The sequence below is a fragment of the Cygnus olor genome, chromosome 8 (genome assembly GCF_009769625.2).
Source record: "Cygnus olor isolate bCygOlo1 chromosome 8, bCygOlo1.pri.v2, whole genome shotgun sequence".
In the NCBI taxonomy this organism is placed as follows: Eukaryota; Metazoa; Chordata; class Aves; order Anseriformes; family Anatidae; genus Cygnus; species Cygnus olor.
The window spans coordinates 12,841,490-12,862,828 of record NC_049176.1 but is presented as its reverse complement, the minus strand read 5'-3'; the positions used below and the strand labels follow the sequence as shown (position 1 = coordinate 12,862,828).

Genomic DNA, 21,339 nt, shown 5'->3' with positions numbered 1-21,339 from the left:
CTATTGAACTACCAAATATAGAAAACCAACAATCACATTATAAAACAAATAATCTATATTCTGTTCTTGGTTATGTGGACAGAATTCAACAATGTGTTTATTTAGGGCTGTATCACATTTAATTAGAATTAGACAATGTGTTGGACATCTTTAACACATCTTGTATTTAGAAAGTCTCAACAAGTATTTAAACTGTGAAATATTTCCCATAAACTTCAAGTATTAATTAATTACTTGTTGAAGAGGATTTGACTCGGTTTTATCTCTGGCATGTGATGTTTGGCACCAGCCCTATGATTTTAAGGGTATCAAATCTCCCTAGAGAAAAGCCACTTCATAAGCTATTCCTAACTATTTCCAATGCCGTTCTAAACGTATAAGAAGTCACTCCATTTTCTGAGTTCTAAAGCGTACTCCAGCAGTAAAATCAATATATTAGGCTAGTGTGCTCAAAGGTACTGTAAAGACCTGAGGCAATGTCCCTGTGATGATGCTAGTATCTTAGCCGTATGGGAAAAACAGCATGGCGGGATCAGTTACAAACACTCTTTAAAGTTTTATTTTTATTTTTGCAATTCTGGTTTAAAACAATATACAAAAATACATACAGAGACAAAAAGTTTCTGGAACCATTCTGTCCATACAAGTTACACACAGGTATATCTGAAAATAGAATATATTTTTCCAGCATACCTGCCCCCAGAATTGTTGGTTTTGTTCCAAACTATGTAATTTCCTCCAATTATTTATGTGGATAAGGTAGATTACCTCCTGAATAGGAATCCTTCCTCGAGCCTATTTTCAGACATTTCAGGCAGTCCCTCACAGTGCCCTGGTTTCTGATTCAGACAAGTCTCTAGCAGTGGCAGAAGGAGTGGGTGCTGGCAATGCCCCTTCTGGGCAAATGCTGGATGACCTTGGCTTTGGTTTTCCATTATCCTTCAGAGAAGGTTAAATGGCATTCCTGTCAAAACAAATACTTACATGTGAGCTTTGCAGCATTCAGGTTGTGAAAATTAATACACATGGACTTTATAGCTCCAATTTAGAATGCAACTGGATTCTTAATTGCCATCTGTCCAGCAATATTAGCCTTCAGCTCCCCATAGTGGATAATACGGGAGAGGCCTGGCATTGATTTTTTTTTTTTTTTTTTTACTTCAGTGGATTTTAAAATAAAGGATTTTCTTCTCAGCATGTGGCTGCTCTATGTCTTCAGGATATTTCTCGCACCTCCCAGGACATTACAGGTATGAGGATTTGAGTACACTAAGAAAGAAAGGCTCGTGATAATCAGTGCTTTAGCTTGAGAGTTTATTATGCAGCAAAAAGTTATTTCCATTACTAAACAGTTGGGCTGGTGTGTGTATTCACTTTTCTCATAAACAAACTGCTTTCTTCATTTCAAATTCTCAGATTGCCCAGGCTGTACATTTCATATGTCTTTGCTGGCTTTTCAGGTATCTATCTGAACTTCTTTCAGTCACGCTTGGGTTTTCCAGACTTCTGGTAGCTTATCACATTCTCCGCAGAACTCTCCCTGATTGAAGGAGGTGCCCAAAACAGAGAAGTTTTCTTCACCAAAAGCCTTTTTGAGCTCAGTGGAGTGGAAACATTACTTCACTTTTCTTGTGCTTGACAGTCTTTTTCTACATTCCAGTAAAGTCGTCACATTTTTTTTACAACACTGAATCACTGTTGACTCATTTTCTTTTGTGAACTGCTCTGAACCAAGACTTCTTTTTGTAAAGTAACTGCTTAGCCAGTTTGTCTCCAGCTTACAGTTTTGCAGTCAGTTATTCCCAGCTTTACTTAAGTTTCTTGCTTCATGGAATTACATCCTATTTACTTTAGAACTTTGTTTCAACTTGTCATGATTTGTTCAGTTCTGTCTTCCAAAATGCTTGCAGCTCTCACCTGAACAGGATATCCTTCACAAAGATAATAAAAATATTCTCTGTCATATTGCACCAAGTAAAATTAGGCACTTTGGGATTCAGGACATAAATATTTGGAAATCTCACTTGCTACAAACTTCTGGTTTTGAATGTGAATCACTTGGAGTTACTTCTGAGTGCCATTTTGTAACCATTTCATGTAAGTTTCACATAGCCCACATTCCTCTAGCCTTCTTATGAGAAAGGTAGATGATATAGCATGGGAATCCTCGCTGAAGCCAAGATCCCATGATTTATTTTTGACATGTTCTTGTTGATTTTTTAACGCTTATTAATATTATAAACATGGCTTTCAGTTCTTCATGTTTTTTACCCATATTCTCACAGAAGTGTGTCGCATCTGAGGATAATGACAGTTAAATTTTTTCATTTTGTTCCCCTCCTCTAATATTCTTCCCCCTTAATCTTTCTTAATTCTGCACACTGTTGTGGTTTATCTGAAGCCTGTGGTGCGATAAAAACAATCTGAAGATTATTTTACACCAGCTGCAGACAACTAGGACAGATAGCTCTAATAGTGCATAATAGTAACACCAACAGAGAAACACTGACAATGCACACGACCGACCAAATAAAATAGTCCTGCATACAGCAGGCCAAATAGTTCTATGGGAATGCTCACCCGTCTGCTTGCTTTGCCAGCCCTGAGACCAGTTTGCTGCAGCACCGCAATGCAAAACGGCTGTGTAACAAATAAGCCAGCTCTGGGCCTTTTTGCATATTCAAAATTTGTCTGCTTTTCTTACAGCATCTGAATGAACGTTAATGAGAGTTAAATGCTTGGATATATCAACTTTAAGTAGCTGCACTCTTAAAGTGATTTAAAAAGAGATTTAAAAATCGCACTTCAGTGTTACTGCTGCTGCAAGTGTTTGTGCTTCGGCCTTTCTCCCCGTTCCTGGCAGCAGAAGTGGGACGCGCTGCAGCCAGCCTGTGCGTGCTGGGACACGAGCTGCCCGCTGCCCTGCTGTCCAGCTGTCCGTCCGTCCGTCCTGGCTGTCCAGCGACAAGACATCCGCATACACCCGGCGCCTGCAGGGCAGTCTGTCTGTCCCAGGTCGGGGCAGGGCCCGCTGTCGGTGGCACTGACACGGTTATTTAGTGCTGGGGCCTGATGTTCCTCAAGGCTCCAAGGATCCCTGTCTGACATGGAAAGAGTGCAGGTGAGCTGCATAAACTGTGGGGTTAATTTAAATGCAATTTGTTTCACACAAAAGGCAAAAGAAAAGAAAGCAACGGGACAACCTTTCATTATTTACACATAAACAATGCAGATATTTACTTAAACATACACATCTATTTACCGTTTAAATATTAAATATTTATTTAGCCCTACAAAAACACTGCTGATAAACAATCTACAGCTGGGATCCGCCATCAGAAAAGTTTGCTTATCCTACGCAGCACGATCTGTCGGGTCGCTGTCATTCCGTAGCTGCAGTCACCAGAATTTGTACGCGCTCAGCAGGCAGCCTCTCTGCGAGCATTTCCCGAGGGCCGAAGGGCGACGTTTTCCCAATCAGACGATCCGCGTCCAAAATGCTGTTCCTCCCGCCGTCGGCTGAGGTGAGGGACGCGCTGCCCTCAGGGGGCACCCGGCCCGCTGAGGCGCCGAGGGGGCGGCGGCGGCGGGTAACGGCTCGGCTGCGGGGAGGGGACGGGAGGGAAGGGGAGGGGAGAGCGGGGAGGGGAGGGGAAGGAAGCGCCGCTGCCGGAACGTGGACGGCGCTGGCTCGGCCCTGAGGCGGCCGCGCGGCCCGCTGAGCCCCGCCGAGCCCCGCCGAGCCCCGCCGGCCCGGCCTGCCGCTGCCCTGCGACGAGAGGCGGCGGCGGAGGCGGGCTGGGACGGGCCGCAGGGCGGTAAGCGGGGGGCGACGCCGCCGCGGGGCTCGGGGCGGGGGCGGCTCCCTGAGGAGGGCTCCCCGAGGAGAACCGGCGGGGGGCGGGCGGCCGTCCCGCGGCTCGGCGCTGCCCCTCCCGGCCCGGCGGGGCTGCCCCCGAGCCGCCGGCCGCTGCCCCGGCCCCTCGCGGCCGCGGGGGAAGGAGGAGGCTGGAGGGGGGCAGCGGGGCGCCGGGAGAGAAAGTTGGTTTGGTGCCGGGGCACGGGAGCGCTCCTCTCCCTTCCTGCTCCCGCGTTGGAAAAGTGAAGTCACTTCCCTGGAGCCAGCGAGCTGCTGGCCTAAATCCGCGTCGTCTGCGTCGCTCGGGTTCACCCACCTTTCTGTGGTTTTTTTCTTCCTCCTTCTTCTACTTCTCACCGGCCCCCTTCCACAGTTAGGCCCTCCCTAGTCGTGGCTCGGTACAAAAATCCCTGTCTTTAGATAAAGTACTTGAAAAGCAGCTGAGAGCATCTGAAGTGGGTATGGCGCTCTGAATGAGCTGGACTCGGCAGCTCTGCCTGTTCGTAAGTTTGTGAAGTGTGGCGTGTACTTTGGTCCTGCTGTCACCCTGCGAGCTCTGTTAAGACTGCTTGGTTTTGATTGCCTTGAGTAAATAACTTACTGCATCTCGTACCTGCGTGCAAGCGTGCATCCGTTCTTTTCTGTGAGAGGGTGGAAAAAGAGATGTAAAATGTCAGTGTTATGTTTTTTGAAGACAGTAATGGGTTCGGCAAGAAATAAGAAATAGCCTGCTTAGGTAAGCATTGCTTATCTTTTTCTTGGTCAGGCCCTACTCTCACGATCTTGTTGGTGACTTTTCAGATAGAACTCTGCAGAAGGGCAGCTGTCTTTTCTGTCTCCAAAGAGACTTCTCGGTGACGCCGTCTCCCTGTACGCTCGGGCAGGTAGCGCAGCTTCGTTTGACTGAGCCTCCCTGGTGCAGCTGAAGATCCCGAGTGACTGCCATAAGTCATTATGTGCCGTGTCTTCTGAAGATTTATGGGGGGCATGGGGTCGATTCTGCAAGCTCTGCATGTGTCTAGGTAGCACTGTAGGCAATGCTGTTTGTTTATGTGGGCTATGTGGTATTGATGGTGCTACTTACGAGGTTAGTTGGCAGCCTAAGCTTGAAGGGACTACTGCTGCAGTTACACGCAGGAAGCACAAACTGACTCGCTGCTGTAGGAACTGAAGCTAAATCAGAATGTGTTTTTTTGCAGTACTCTGCAACGTTCTCTTTAAGATAGTTACAGCGAAGTGCAGTATTGCTTGGTTAAAAATAGCGTTCAGTCCTTTGAACAGTGATTAAGATTTGGTGATGTTAGTAATAGAATTTCAAGAACATCCAGGCCATAATGTGGCTTTTGGGGGAAACCAAGTTGCTGGTGTGTTCTCCAGGGCAAGTGAAGACAATCGGAGTTGTGGCTACTCCTTCCCTGTGTCACCAATGGGACTCACGCAACCAGGAAGTGAGTTAGTCAAGAGAACTAATCTCGGCAAAAAGTAGTACTTCTTAATTTCTTTTTTTTCCCTTCCCAAGTTACTTTTTGGTTAGAACAACTTCCTGAACTAGTTCACTTGCCTGGTCTTATGGACGATGTCTCAAGCTGAAGGAGGAAGAAGTGTGTTTTGGTAGGGAGGAAGGAACAGCTGTGGTCCTGCTACAGTCGCAGCCTGTGATGGGTATCTGGGTCATGCTTTTATGGCTGGTAAGTTAATCTAAGAAGGCACTGCTGCTAACAGAAGCTACCCTGAGTGTATGTTTGGTATATGGTGCTTGTGTTGAAGGTAGCAGATGATACTAAGGGTGTAGGAGCTCCCATGTGCTGGCATGCCTTAGTTGTGAAACCCTGGTGTCATTTGTCTTTTTTTTTTTTTTTCCTCAGCAGCAGAGCCACCTCTGTTTCTGTATTTTAATTCTTCTTGTCCCTAGTAGCAGCTTGCTCTCTCCTTTGCATACCCTTTCTTCTCACTAAACCTGCCATTGATTCATTAATTGTGAAGAACGATCTGGGCATTGTTAGACAGGGGTGTTTGTATGGTTAGTCAGCTCAAATTTAAAAATAATCAGCCATATATTTTTATTATTTCTGTTATAACCAGAAGGTTATTTCAAACTTGACTGACTTCAGTAATTGCAAACCTTCTGACTTCCAGTTTGAATTAATTTGTGATTAGATTATATCCATTTTATGTACCCAATGGACTGATACACCATATCAGCGCTCTTAATTTTGGTGTAGCAGCACTCTGATACAAGTGGATGCAAAAATGTGTCAAATTGCAACAGTGAACCTTTTTTTCCCTTCTGGCTACTGGCTATACCAATCTTTCCTGTAATTGCTTTTTCTCCCCATGAATTTTAATTTTGACCTAAGTGAAAATTGAACCGTACATTTCAAATATTAACATTAAGCTTTGTAGAAGTGTTCTTTTAAAGAAGACTAAGATGTTTTAAAGTATATTTTCATAAACTAAAATTTATTTTATTTTTTAAATATTTTTGACAGCTTGTTCCAGCCTCAATCTTACTTTGTTATAATGGTGCAGCTGTTAAAGGAGCCATTATTGTAACCTGGATCACTTAAGGGATTCTCTTTGCTTTGATAGAATCCTGGTTCAGAGGTGAAGCTTGACCTTTTTGAAAAGAGATTGAAATTGATTTATTTCACCTTTTCATGTGTTCTTAACTTTAAAAAGAAACAAAACTTGTGTTACAAAGTATTAAAAAATACCTCCATGGATTTTAAGGTGTTTACTTAATTTTGATCTCAGAAGTGTTTCAGGAGGGCGCTTTGTGAAGCTGAGAAAGCAGTTTGTTTGGAGAGTGTGTGTGTGTGTGACTGCTTATAAGCGATACCTAAATAAATCAGTTTCTAAAACCTGCTTAGTTAAATAGATTACTCTGAAAGATGAGTAAGGCCATTGTGGAACACCTCAGTTATATTTTTGCTTTGCGGAGGGGTTTCCTGTTCTTTGGAAAGAGCAGCAGGGACAGAGGTCTTCCTGATGTTTTTAAGCAGACCGAAGAAAAATTAAAGGTGCTGCCACAAAGCGAGATGGGTCACAGCCCTCTGCTTTCCTGGTCTTGTCATCCCTGAGGCTTGAATCAGAGTACCGAAGAAGGTGTGTTTTCTTTCTAGGTCAAATGAGCTTAAAAGTGCAAAATTATTCTGGCACTGGAAACAGGTTTCTGTGTGAGTTATGGGGTAAGCACAGTGGTAAAATGGAAAAAAGTTCTAAGGGCAAGTGGCCGAGGAATGTTTACATTCGTGCGTGCTACATCAGATGCATGCTTCCTATATGTACAGGACAGCTGAAATTCTTAAATACGTCACTAGGAAGTAATCAGCTTGTTTCAAGAATTGCTGAATGGAAGTTTATCAAATAAAACAACAGGTTGATGGAATGGTAAATTCATGAAATAGTATCGTTTAGGTCAGAAGGGGGCTTCTGGAGGTCATCTAATCCAGCTGCCTGCTTAAATTTAAGCAAAACCAATGTAGATAAGGTTGCTCTGGCCCTTACTGCCTTTCTGGATAACCTGTCTCCATGTTTGACTGTCCTCACGGGGATTTTTTTCCCCCTATAAACTAAACGGAATTAATTTCCAGCTTGCGTTTGTTGCCTTGTGTCCTGTCGCTGTGCTCCATCCAGAAGAGTCTGGCTCTGTATTTTCTGTACCCTTCCATTAGATAGTTGTCAGCAATAAAGATTCTTCTGAACTTCTTTTCCAGGCTGTGCAAACTCAGCAACCCCAGCCTCTCGTTATATGGCATGTGCCCCTGCCCTCTGGCCAGCTTGGTGGCATCCACAGGACTTGCTCCAGTGTGTCAGTGTCTGTCTTGTGCTGGGGGGCCCAGCACTGGATGCAGTGCTCCAGCGCAGTCTCACAAGCCCTCTTCAGGGGACGGAGCTCTCCTTGGACCTGCGGGCTGCTGGGCTCGGCCTTCTGCGCTGCGAGTCCACGCTGCTGGCTCCTTGCAGGTTTTTTTCCTACGGGGAACCTCCAGGTTCTTTTCTTCCAAAGCTGCTTTTTATCTGGTTAGTGTCCAGCCTGTGTTGTTACATGGGCTTATTCTGTCTTGGATCCAGGACTTTGCACTTGTCTCTGAACTTCATGAGGTTCCTGCCAGCACATTTCTCTAGCTTGTCCGTGTCTTTCTGAAAGGAGCATGTCCATGTCCTTTCCATTTCCTGAAAACCGTATTGCTTGTTTACCCAGTGCCTGCCTCGCCAACCTGGCTCTGAGGATACCATGAGAGACGGTGTCGATTGCCTTCTGTGTCCAGTGCTCTTCCGTTGTCCCCTAAGCTGGCCATCTTGCAGCAAGCTGTTGTGTTGATCAGCTGTCCTTAGTAAATCCACGCTAGCTGTTCCCAGTCACCTTCTTGTCCATCTGGGGCGTGGGGATGGCTTCTGGGAGGGTTTGCTCCATCGTCCTCTCATGGACTTAGGCTGGTCTGTAGCTACCCATGTCCTCCTCCTCCACCCCTCTTGAATTTGGATGTGATGTTTGCTTTTCTTCCAGTCGTACGGAACCTTCCCCGGGCTTACAGCCAACTTGTAGAGTGTGGTCTCTGTGACATTGGCCGGCTCCTTCTGGGCTCCTAGTTGCATCCCACCTGGAAGCATACAGAGTTGGGTGCTTCCGTCTTCCTCAAGTGCTTCCAAACTCCATCTTCTTCTTTTGGAGGTCATTCTTTATTCCAGCAGACTGTGCTACCAGGCGCAGGGGTGTGGGAGGCTTCAGTGCAGGCCCTACAAGCGAAAACTGGGGCAAAACAGGCACCAAGCGTGTCAACCTTTTCCATGTCCTGTCTGAAAAGTAGAGGGCAGCGTGTATTCTGGTGCCAAGGAGGCAAAGCAATTTGAAAAAATGAACCACACCTTCATTTTTGCCACAACTAAAAATAATTAATTCCAGGTATAAATTTACAGCTTCAGTGTGTGCCCTTCCCTTTTGTGCATTGTAAATAAAAAGTTGTTTATACTTAGCAGCAAGCTGGTTGAATTAATACTCAATGCAATCCGTACACAAGTACTTTCAATTGGAGCTCATTTTATGTCTCTTTGTCACTGCATAAATCTATTTTAGAAATCACTGGAATAAAACTTTGAAATTGTACCGTGTTAACTGTGTGGAGGGGATAATTTGTTTCATGCATTTATTCAACCCCTCACATGTTGTTCTTGTGTTTATGTCTTAGCTATTCAAGGACAAATAAAGTTGTTCTGGAAGTCGGTGAGCTGTAGTCTGTGCAGACAGTTTGAAAAGAAAGTTCTTGCATGTTTTAAACTCTCTGTGCATGCTTGACATTGCCTCTGACTTCTGAATGGGTGTAAGTGTTTTGGTTTGTGTCGATGTTGACTTAACCGCAGGTTTATCTTGGTACTGTTATAGGCTAGGTATGTCAATCATAGCGTAGCTTTGGGGGTCTGAGTAGATCTCTGGCATTCATTCAGTCTCGAAATACGATTTGTAGCATGGCTGGGAATTCAGAATTGATTTCTGGTGTAATGTATTTGAGAGGAGGTAAGTTTCCATGCAAAACCGTGCTCAATAAACCCTATAGTTAATGGTAAAATTGCAGCCTGGACGTTTGCCTTTCAAACGTGATCGTTTGTTTTACATTCGGATGCTGGCAAACTCTTATACAGTGAAGCCTGTTCCTCGTGGTGGTTGATAACTCTGTGACTTAATGGTTCAGCTTCTTTTCAGTGTCTCTCACGTGATTCCTGAGTAGGAAAGAAGAGGCCAAGGGGCAGAAGAAAAAAGAGGTGTTTTTTAAGAACCAGCAAATTCTCACAATAGAATTTCAGTCAGTGTCTGAATCTAAGAACAGATCCCGAAGGCTGTTTGCTAAGTGGCTGAGCAAGATTTCCTCGTTGCTGTTGGGCTGAGGAGCGAGGTGTAGTGAGGTGGTGACCTGGGTGAGGAATAGAGCAGATGTGGAGGCAATGGACAGCAAAGCCCTTTCTTGGTACTTGCTGTAAAGCTCACGTGGTGGTAATCCCTTTAATGTAAAGAACCAGTTTTGAGGAGCTTATTTATGACCAATCCCTGATGTTCTCTTTTTCTTGCAGGTAAATACAGTTGTGAGAATACTTGCTACATTATCTCTTTATAGTCTTTCCTTTGCAAAGCTTCTATACGGCAGGTTTCCTACTGCAGGATGTAACTGTGTGAGCTGCCAGAGGAGTTACCGAGTAGTCATGGCCGAGTCCCGAAGGTACACTTTTGGCAGTGACTAGCCCTTCTTAAACCTCCGTGCTTTCAGGGTGCGGAGCTGAGTTCAGCGGTGGCACTGTTCATTAGAGCACAGCTGATGGTTCTGGTTAGCCCGCGTCAGTCATGCACACCCTAAGACGCGCACCTTGGTGGGAATTGCGTGCTGGGCAGTGATCTGCTGTGGCTGTCCATGCGTTTGGTAAGCTAATGCTCTCATTTTCCTTTTGGAAGGAAAAATCAGCGAGGGCTTTGTCTGAGAATCCTACTCTAAAGATTGACTTTTAGTACGAACTACTGTTTAGTTAATTTTAATAATATTCATTTTTATTTAGGGACATAGCACCTTGTATTATAAATATTTCTTGTTAAGATAGAAACCAATAAATATAAACAACTCACATATTTTATTTAAAAGACGTTGTGCTGAATTGAGTTGCTTTTCTGTTCAGTACCATTATTCATTTAGCATTGCGGCCTTACAGCGGGGTAATGGTAGCATGTCTCCAGGTATTTCTGAATATTTTGGTAACTTCTACAGCAGGCTGGATTTTCTAAAATTTCTCAGGGGGGAAATAATTCAAAGTAATGTAAATTAGATATTTTGACTTGATTACTGTGCTTCACAGAGGTCTAGGATCCTGTTTTTTATTTCAACATGATAATTAAGATGGTTTTATTGTGCATTTCTGTTGAGTATGTAAAATACGGTATTTTTACTGAAACGATTGGTTACAAAAAAATTAGGTGTTGTCTACAGATTTGTATACACAATACACAAATGTGTATTGAACATTATGTGTGTATATATATTTGTATTTCTAACATATTTTATAATTAAAACCTGTAAGGAATGCCTCAGCTGGTGCATTGTCATTGTGTGGTTGTTTATATACAAAACCAAATCCATATCTTTAATTTAGAAATGGGTGTAGAAATTTAATAGCTGGCTAAACTTTTAAAATAAACTTGCAAAAATAATTTGCAGGTTTTTATTTACATTTATTTACACTTAAGGAACATACTGGTATATTTCTCTTTATTAAGAATATTTGAACGCTGCAAATTGATTTTTTTTTTCCACAGGAGACAGTTTTTGGATGGCCTTTTGGGAGGAGAAAAAAATAAAAGGAAAACAAGAACCTTAGGCTGGGCCATTTGAAGTGCCTGTGACAGAGATGTGGTTTCTTTCCCCTCCATTCTGCGAACCCGACGTTTTATTTTGTTCCTCTGGCGTGTACTTTCATTATTTCCTGTTATTTTGAACTCAAGTCTCACAAGTTACTTCTTGGTGGCAGTGCTGCCTAAGTAACGGTAGTCCCCAGGCCTCGCTGCCTGGTTTTGTCTGTGCTGTGCATTGGCTGTGCTAACACAGGGGCTTGCTGAGCCAAGCGTTGCGGTGGCTGAAGAAGTGCTCTAATCCTCCTTTCTTTCCCTGGGGTTCTTTGTCAGTCACGTAAGTTGTCCAGCCTCTTTCAGCGTGTTACTGCCTGGACACTCGCACAGTTGGAGCAGATGCTGGGAGGGGATGCAGCTTTTTTAGGCAGTTCGTCACCTCCTGTATCTTCAAGGTATTAATGAACTATCTGTAGCTTACAAGTGTTGACGTTTTCAGCTTGAATCGGTATGTGTGTGAGCATCTGAGTACAAAACAGCAATGAAGTTGAAAGAGAGCTTGATGTGCATACCAGCAGTAGGTCTGGGAGTAAAACTTGAATTAGAGCTCAGACTGGGCAGTGCAACGAAGATGAGCCTATGGAAATATTAGTCCTTTCTGTTTGTGTGCACAGTTTGTGTTTGCTCATGGACAGCTTTACCATAAAATGTTTTTTAATCCCTATTATACTTGATCCTAATTGTTAATACTTTAATAATTTGTTTTGGCTTTACAAAATTTCAAGAAACTGGCAACTGTTAGCTAGATTTTTTTTTTTTTTTTTGGAAATAACTGTTCAATGTTTTTGAGTCAAAAAAAGTAAGCGCACCGTAGAAAACTCAGTAACTGATTGCACGTTGTTTTGAATGTTAATTATGAACTGTTCATTGCTATAGGTATGTATAAAAATGGTTAGGAGAGGGGAGAAAGTTGATGAAAATGTCCAAGAAAATCGGTTGTCAAGCCCCAAAAGACTAACATGAAGTTGGAAGTTCCTCGTAGTGGTTACAGCTTCTATATTTGCCTTTGACTATTACAACTTCCCTTTTTTGATTCTTTTTTCATCTTATTGAGACATCAGAAATTGAGACTGCCTATGAAGAAGGGGTCAGACTGAGGGACAGCGTAGATTAGTATCTAACTTCTGGTGGTAGCCAGAGAGGTAAGGACAAAGGGTATGTAGTAAGACAAAGACAGGTGCTGCTCCTTCCAGCATACCCTACCAGTTTCCACCCCGGCCTCTGTGATTCTGCTTCTTGTTCCTTCTGGTAGCCGTATGCTTTCTGAGGTGATATTGTGGAGCATGGAAAAAGTAGTTGCGTTATCTTGTATATTTTCTACAAAACCCCCAGGATGTGCCGCAGTAACATTCCATTCTTACACTCTGTAGGAGTGCAGTGAATACCATCTGCTTTGCTGGGACTTGCGAACACGTGAGTTTTTGTTCCCTGCTCACAGGGCTGGGACACTTTGTTGGCTTTGTTGAAGACTGAACTTTGACTTGAATGCGTGGCGGAACGCTGGAGCTCATCTAGGTTGCACTTTGTGTTTTGGGTTTGGATTCCTTGCATTGTAAATCGTTTGCTTGTCCCATGGGTTAATGGCTTTTGTGAGTGTGAAAGGAAATGAGTGATCCCTATGAATATGTCCTACAGCACGTCCTGCTAAACGAGTTTATGGGTATCAGAATAATTACTGTCCTTTCGTTGGGTAGGTGAATACGAGTTGTAAGAGTTGGTTGTGTCGAAACTTTAAAAGAGCGTGTTGCTGTGATGCATCTGAGAGGTTCATGGCTGTGGCTCCTTTCTAATTTTGACTCTGTTGTTCTTGGCAGTATAGCAGGACTTAAAAAATCAAATGTTAATTTGGAGTATAAATTTCAGCACCAAAATAGTGAGGCATCAGTTAGGCACTTCACTCCAGCTTTTCCCTGGTGGTGTCAGCTTTATCCATTGTAACACCGGCTTTGAGGTTATGCGGGGTCCCCCCTCATTCACTGCTGCACTCTTGCAGTCTCTCAGCTGAATGTCTGCCATTTTGCTGGCTTGTCCTGAGCTTAGGGACTTGATAATGGAACGTTCCCGTAGTGGTGCTCAAGGTAGCATGTTGAAAATGCTGTTATGGAAAGCAAATCCTTGTATAATTATTAGAAGATGAACTTCTGTCATTAGTATTTCTGTGAATTTTATATGTTACATTAGTTGACTGTAACGCCCTCCTTTTGTTTCCTGAAGTAAAAATGTTTAATTGAAGTAGTTAGTATGTAAATATCGACAGTGAGTTTTATATCTACATTTAATGACAACCGTGCATGGATTGTGCTGAAACCCACAGCACAGCATGGGTTTTTTTTTTGGGCAAGTTAGCTTAGCCTTTGAGAGATGGAGACTGTGGTTTTTAAAAACCAAACAAAACAACAGCCAAAAAAAATCCAATTGCATCTTTTTGGCTCCTCAAGATTTTTTGATTTAGGCAAGCAGGTGAATTTCTCAGATTAGAAATATAGCACTTTGTAGTCCAGCTAGTCTGGATAGCCTGTCTCAACAGACAAGTACTGACTTTGTTGGTTGTTGGGTAAGGTTAGACAACTTGATTATGTCAAGAAAATCAACAAAAATCCTGCCATAGCTTTTTGCACGATTTTTCCAGTTATATTTGGTGGTGGGATGAGCAACTATATTGTATTATTTTAAAGTCATGCTGGAGAAAAGATATGTAAATCTCCGATGTTATCAACTGGCCTAGATTAGCCTGAGTCTTACACCAATGTAATTAATGGGAGTCATTCAATTGAATAAACAAGGTGCATAAGATTTAGGTAATTAGTGGTGATCTGCCTGAGAAGTGAAGTTTGTTTATACAAAGAAAAAATAAAAATTGCCTTTCTTTGAGCTCAGTGATAGTTTCACCGTAAGAAGAATCTGAAAAGTCTTTGTCACGGTGTTTTAACATAGAATTTACCCTGTAAAGCAATTCTACTTACCATATTTAAGCAGTAGGAAAAGGCTGCAAAAACAAACAAACCAGCCCTTCTTTGGCCACCCCAGATTTATTTTTTTTTTATAATTGCTGGTCAAAGTTTTGTTTTTTTTTATTATTATGAGTCTTCTATAACACCTTGTTAGTTCTTTTTAGCTGCTTCGAGGAATTCTTACAAATAAGAATGCAAAATAGTAATCAAAAGATTATGTCTGGCTTTTAATTATTTGGGTTTTATTTATTTATTGAAGTCAGTGCTTTCTTTAAGCATTTAGGAGGAAAAGTAAGTTCTGCTCATTATAGATGTCTGGGATGAAAGAAGAGAAATTGTTTCTTGGAAAAAGTGTATGCGTGTTCATTTTGTTTCCCATTCCCTTTTCAGGCAGTTTGTGGAGGAGATCCTGAGGTTAGGAAATACTTTGATGTTCCAGTGTATGGGAGCAAAAAATGTTTTAGAAGGGACCATTATCCATAGCGTCTTCTGAAAATCAAGGCTGTATGTGTTGGAGCAGATGCTGTCTGATAGGAGCCCTTGGCCTGTATAAGATCATATATAATGATACACACATGCACTATTAATTTGAAGGTAACCTCAGGCAATGCAACAGAAGCAGCTTTTTTATATGTATTTTCAGATACATGATCGTATGGCTTTCAATGATTCTTCCTTTAGATCAAGTAACTTTTTTTTTTTTTGGTCAGAATTATAAAATGTTCTTAATAGTTAATAAACGGAATGAATGAGGTTGTTTTTTTTATGGGTGTTGGTGTTTTTCATACTGCCTTTCCAAGCAGTAGTTCTACCCTGAGTTATGGAATGGATTTGTTTAGTTAAATAGATCACACAACAAAAATCTTCCCAAAGAGTGCACTGTTATTAATAAATAAATAATGCTCTGTTTTAGTTAAGGAAGATATGTGGTATTCCTTGGTATGTGTCTTTCAGAAAGTTTCATACGCACATCTCTTACCAGTTTCTAGAGGAGTTTGGGTACTCTGGAAAATATAAAGTGACCTGCATGTTGAGACCAAACCGTTTTCTTCTCATCTTGATTGATGGCACGAGCAAATTGTATTGATCCTTCAGACTTAAAATGGAAAAAGCAGAAATAGAAGGAAAGGGTTTTATTATTATTATTATTATTATTCTAATGTGATTAGATGGACAGAGCAGTTTATTAGTACCAGGTGTATCTGGTTACATAGTGCCCTGTTCTTACCAGTGGAAGTCAGTTTTTCTGGGAGGGAACCACTTTCATTTTCTTAATTTTTCTAAAACCTGTCAGGGCCTTTCAAACTAGTACTAGAGCTGCGTCGCAGAATATCGTTATAAAAACTTGCCCTGGGAATGTGGGATATCAGCAGATGACTTCTGGCACGCAGAGGTATTAAGAATTTACTGGTCAAATCAAAACTAAATACTGTTTGCACCTCTGCAGTTCAACATGCACAGGACTAAGGGAGGCAATAGTTAAAGCCACGTACTGTGGCTTTTAGTTGTTGTGTACACCGTTATATAGTAGTTACAGTCAGGTTTCCCAGTTTGAAGCAGTTAACCCGACTTTCAGGAGGTTTCACTTTCGGTTAGTCTCAGCCCTTAAAAGAACTGTCTCCATCTTTCCATGCTCTATCTAAATATTTAATTTTTCAAGTGATGATTTAAGATCTTAGCTTGGACTCTACTTGTGTAGAAGGTATTTATTTTTAATGAGAAGCTTTGTTTTCCTTTATGTTATAAAGGAAATGTTTTTCTTTCTCATCTGTTCTTGGGTGCACTGTTGAGACTGGACAGTCTTGCTGCTAAAGCAGTAGAAGTTTTGGTGGCTGTCTAACCAAAACTCATAGGCCTTGCTATTTTGGAAAATCCATAAATGAATAATGTTTTTTGGAAAAAAAAAAAAAAAAGTCTGGAGTGGCTACTCATTTACAGCTCATGATTGCTGTGACAACTACTAGAATGAAAGATACAAAACTAAGAAAAATAACTGAAGAAAATAAAATTAAAATAGGCTGGGAAGTATCATTTGTCCAGCCTACGGTGGTAGTGTTTGACCAGCTGCAGTTTAACAGCATCTGAGAAGTGGGAATGTCATTTCCTGTGGTCAGAGAGTATTAAGGTAGTTTCTGGAGTTAAGAACAAAACACTAATTTCACCTTGAATCTATGAAACTTAATATTCCCCAAATTTATTTTGCAGACTTAAGATCACAATTGTAATCTCTGGCACAGGTTCCTCTGAGGAACAAGGGCTTTATTAGCTCAGGAGGCAGGCAGTGAATCGAGGTGTCTCTGGTGGGTGTTCCAGCGCTGTTGGAAGAGATGCTTCATAAGGCACTCGTTTGGCACGGGGAAAGATTGGCACACAGGATCTCTACTGCCTTAGATCAGCCTGCTCTTCCATATGGTCTGCTTTGCATTACATCATGGTGTGTTTTTTTTTTTTTTTTTTTTTTTTAAATTGGAAATAATAGCTTGTGGAGAAAATACCTGGCTGAAACTTTCAGTATATTTAATGGAGAGAGGTTGTCCCGTAGGCTAAATTGAACTGACACTGTTATTTTTACTATTAAGGGATAAAACATTAAATCCCTTTTAAAACACTGGTTGTCCTACGCTACTGCCATCCTCTGGAATATAGGTCATTATGGTTATGGAGTGAGTGGCCATATGGTTTAGTAAATCAGCTAGTGCTTGGGTTCAGTTTGAATGCTGCCTGGAAGCATCATCTTGCAATGCAGAACAGAGGAAACTGACGTGCTGCCCAGTCAGACTGCAGCCGAGAAAAATCGGGCACTCTTTGCTGCTACCTTATATTTTCCAAAGTAAGAAATAACTTACTGGCTCAAGAAGCCAAGTGTTAGTGCTTAGCTGATGACAGGAAAGCAGCGTGAAGAAGTACTTCAGTGCTCATTTACGTTGGTTGCTCTGTCCTTGAGGTACAATGAGCTGCTGTGCTTAAGCGAGTTGTCTGAAATCCTGGTAGGCTACCCAGTAAGCCTGTGTACCAGAACACTTGATGTGCAGATTTACTGTATTTGTGTGTGTGTGTGTGTATGTGTGTGTTTCTCCCGTAAGACACAAGAAGAATGATGACCCCTGTAGGGTAGTGGAAGCTGCCATATTTACACTTATTTCTAAAGTCTATGTTTCGAAAGGCGGATAGGGAGGACAACAGTTTTGCTTTTAATTAGCAGAAAATCAAAAATTTTTTTAAATTGGTTCAGTCCTAATTGGATTAGCTGCTACTGGTTATACTTGTAAACAGCATAAAGTACCACGTGTCAGTAAGAAGCAGGTATGCTGGTGTCATCTGTTTGTTAGCTCCTTTCTCCTGCCGCTCACTTGTGTGTGTGGACAATCTTAGGCCTGAGTAATTGTTTCTCTCTTTCTAAAAACACCCAACTCAACCTTATTTTTAACTCTGTTTTGTCTAGGGTGTAGCTTGTTCGCTGCAATGCTTTTTTCTTAGTTTGTGGAGTTTGAGCAAATGAAAGTATCCAGCTTACTGGCGGCTACCTTTGTGGCTAGCAGCTTACCCGATGTTCTTTCATTCACCTGGACTGATCTTTCATCTAGCATGTATGATACCCTTCCCTCCGCCCCTAAATTGTATGGGGTTTGGATTGGTGGATTTGGTTTGGTTTACACTTGTTTCTCATCTTCCCTCTTGCCTTTGATTTGCAGCGGTGGATGATCTCTGCTGAAGAGAAGAGATGGCCCTTCTCTGCTGGGTTGTAAATGTCAGCTGGTTCCTTGCCTGAGTCACACTCCACTGATATACCAAGCACGTGCCTACCATCATTCTGGAAGGGTTCTTCGCCCTGGCCGTCTTACAGTTAAGATGAATAAGACCAGTATTTTTCCCCAAATGACTCCAAACTATTCATCTTTGCAATCTTTAAGTGGTTCAGTGGTTTATGCATAATCCAGTTTCAGCTCAGCAAAGCAGTTTCTCTCCTTTAGAATAAAGAGCATGGCATTCAAAATGGGATCTGTTTAAAAGGTTGTGCTAAAATTTATTTTGTAAGATCTGTGTGCAGTATGCTTTTGAAGGAAGATAGACATTTTCTTGTTTATGTAGTTTTCTTTTGTTTCTGTCTTCCTTTAAGAGTTATTCCTTGGCTACAAAATTGACATAAAACCAGTCTGTATCTAGGCCTCTTGTTTCTCTGTATCTAGGCACCCAGTACAACAACTGAAAACAGTCTGCTGTCTGTGAACAGCCTCATTATTTGCTGTTGTGTATTAAGTAGGAGTTTGCTTTCACAGAGGAGGCAGTGTTGCCAAAATAAGCTCTGTGGTTACTTTTTAGTTGTATGGTTGATTTTTCTTTTCTTGTGTGTGTGGTTGTTTTTTTGCTGTTGTTGTTTTGAGCTCTTAACATTGCTTTCATGGAAATTAGAAGACGCTTTTATACGTATACTTATCTATACATATTAATATTTTAATATAATACATTTCAATGTTTTATACAGCATCAATCTCCTTATATTAGGTTGATTTTAATCTCAGGAAACAGTATTGGTAAGCCAAGTAAATGCTAATTCTGTTTTTCCCAGATGTGCTTTACAGCGTCTTTCACAGCCAGAACTAGGATACTGGGAAACAATTGATGGATCATAGACCAGTAGTAGTGTGAACATAGGGACTTAGCTTCTTATATGAACATTACACAAAGAGAATTTGGCATTAAGGGTAAAATTACAGTGCTGTTGATTTTGATGAGGTTTAAACACTGCTTTTATGAAACCTAGGGTTTTCAGCTGCATATGCATCCACTCGGTCAATAGGAAAGAAAAGGATTTTGTGGAAGATGGTTAGCTGCGCTGCTTAAATGTACAACATAGTAAGGAATTTTAGAAAGCTATTTGGTCTTTGAGTGAAAAAGCATTGAAAAGCTAAAGCTTTGTGAAGCATTTGTTGGCTTTCTGAAGAAGGTATGCCTCTCAATAATGGTAGCTACCTCCCTGGGTGAGACTTACGGTAGCACAGTGTTTTGACATGCTGCTTAAAATACGAAGCAATGGTAAAGACACTCAGTTATTTGTGTGTGTGTGTAGGACTGTCCACGTCTGTCTGGTTTCCAGCTTCCTTAGCAGCAAATTAAAATGTAATGCCCACCGCTTCAGTAAACTGCAAATCTAAGTCACATCTGTGGTTTCAAGTTAAGTTGGCTAAACGCTCTTTTCGCACACGTGCATTGTATTGTGTGGCTCAAAAAGGGAACAAGCTACGCTTCTTGGTGTACATTTGCACTTCATGCATCTGTTAGCAGAAGGTGAATCACTGCATAGTTTTATGAGACTTTCCAATTCGGAAAGCTCCCATAGAGTCCCCTGAAGAATATCAGTTCTGAAAAGAAGTAGGATTTGTTTACTGGTATGTTGAATGTAATACCGAAAGAAAATTAAATATTGTCCAAACCTACAGTGAACTTCAGCAGTAGCTTTGACATACTTGTTGAACGTGAACTGGAAGTAAACACAAAAATGTCAGGTAACTGCTTCAGAAGATTGGTTCCTGTTAAAGTTGGCATTTGCTAATGGGGACCAGTCTGCTGAGGAACTTTTTGAATCTAGTCAGGTCTGCAAAGCAATCCCCTTCTGGGAAGTCGCTGACCCTTCCTTTGATTCTCTCTTTCCAATGGAGGACATGAGTCCTCCAGTGCTGCTGTTCTTCAGCTTCTCTTGCTCTTCTGCCACTGAGGCTGGCGTAGGCAGTTGCGATGAACCCATGGTGCCTTACAGGAATGAAGCAGGGAAGCTGCTAAGTTTGGGCCTTCTAATGCTTAGCGCTGTACGCATATGCAGTGAGTTCTGGTCTCTGGCCCCAAAATGCTTGTATTCCAACAGGAGTGGCTTAGCTTTTGTCTAGGACTTCGTATAAGCGAAGCGTTGGGAACTGAAGTACAGAAAGACGAAATGGGCGGTGTAAAGCTCTAAGGCAAAGCTCACAGAGAAAAGCAACAGCTTTTCTTCAGTCGTCATAGTACCACTGGAACTTAAAATATTTTTCAGAGGAAGATCTTTTCTTCCCCCCTATTTTAGGTAAATCTGATTACTTTCTATCTCCAGTATCTTTTGTTTTGAAAAGCTGTTTGTCAGAAACCCCTTTCTGAGATTGTTCCTCTTTCAGAACTGCAGTTGTTTCATCATACAGTTACTTTGTTTAACAGAGTTTTGGGATAATTTCTTCCTGTGTAATTGTTGCTGAGTTTCTGAATTGTTTTCTTCGTGGTATTGCTCATCAGTGTGGAGGAAGAATTATCTTCTCTACAGGAAAGAATGTGACTGCTAAGATACTTCCTTTGTAGAAATTACTTCCTTGCGGTAGTAGTACATACTTCCAGTATTACTGTGAAGAGAACTTTGAAAGCACGATTTATTGTCATCTTTTTGAAGGCATTTTTGGACGAGCCTTTCTGACTCTCCACCCGGATGGTTTGGGTAGTGACCATCTGGCCTGTGGTTTTTATCCTTCGAGTGCTGTTGCCAGAACAGAAGGTGTATTCACACCTTTTGAAACTAAACCACACTAGCAGCTTAAACAAAGCCACTGGACTTCATGCAAAAGCAGGTGAGGTGTGTTACTTCTACAGACTTTCCTGTCCCTGACTGTCAAGTGCAGTTTGAGCAGTAACCAAATGCAAATGCTAAACCTCTTTCATCAGTATTCTGAGAGAGCGTTCAGCTTCAGGATTGTCTGCTACTAATTTCAGGGAATAAACTGAACAGGACTGTAGCCTGTATAGCTGTCTGTACGTTCTGACTAATGCAGTCAACAATTAAAAAAAAAAAAAAACAACTTATTTATGAGTTTAGTAGGGGGGTCTGTTCTTTGCACATGCATACTTGTGACACTGTCATTTGTTTTTTGACTTTTGTAAGGAAGAGGGGAGTTCAGGTTTATAACTGTGCAATGACTAAGGACTAAAAGTCCTTAATATGGGGTGAAGCTAATGAAGAAAGGGAAATAACATAATGATCTACTGATGTCCAGAAGTCATTTGCCTTTTTTCTTGTTAATACAGTATAAAAAACCCTCTCAGGTGTTCTGTTCCTTCTGTTCCCCAAATAACCTTGATTCATTCAAAAGAGGTTTTTATTCTCTTCATTGCTTTTCTTCAAAAGTGCTTAG

At 41.7% G+C, this 21,339-nt stretch overlaps 1 protein-coding gene and 1 long non-coding RNA gene across 20 annotated transcripts in view; one reads left to right on the top strand and one right to left on the bottom strand.

Annotated features, from left to right (window-relative positions):
- Positions 1 to 545: 545 nt before the first annotated feature.
- On the bottom strand, positions 546 to 3,404 carry LOC121073978. Its single transcript, XR_005822038.1, has 2 exons — positions 3,263 to 3,404; positions 546 to 3,101 (listed from the first exon to the last, which is right to left on the bottom strand). It is a non-coding gene; the product is annotated as an uncharacterized LOC121073978 (long non-coding RNA).
- RABGAP1L (RAB GTPase activating protein 1 like) overlaps positions 3,363 to 21,339 on the top strand; it is a 250,803-nt gene continuing 232,826 nt past the window's right edge. For 4 of the 19 annotated variants that reach the window (XM_040565577.1, XM_040565578.1, XM_040565589.1 and 1 more), the window contains exon 1: positions 3,677 to 3,818. The gene's annotated coding sequence lies outside the window, so the exon portion shown is untranslated. Of the gene's footprint in view, positions 3,525 to 3,675; positions 3,819 to 4,165; positions 4,363 to 4,660; positions 4,780 to 5,314; positions 5,548 to 11,405; positions 11,639 to 17,922; positions 18,038 to 20,525; positions 20,784 to 21,339 lie in introns of those variants that run through there. The other 15 variants (XM_040565581.1, XM_040565595.1, XM_040565575.1 and 12 more) reach the window with 13 other exon arrangements.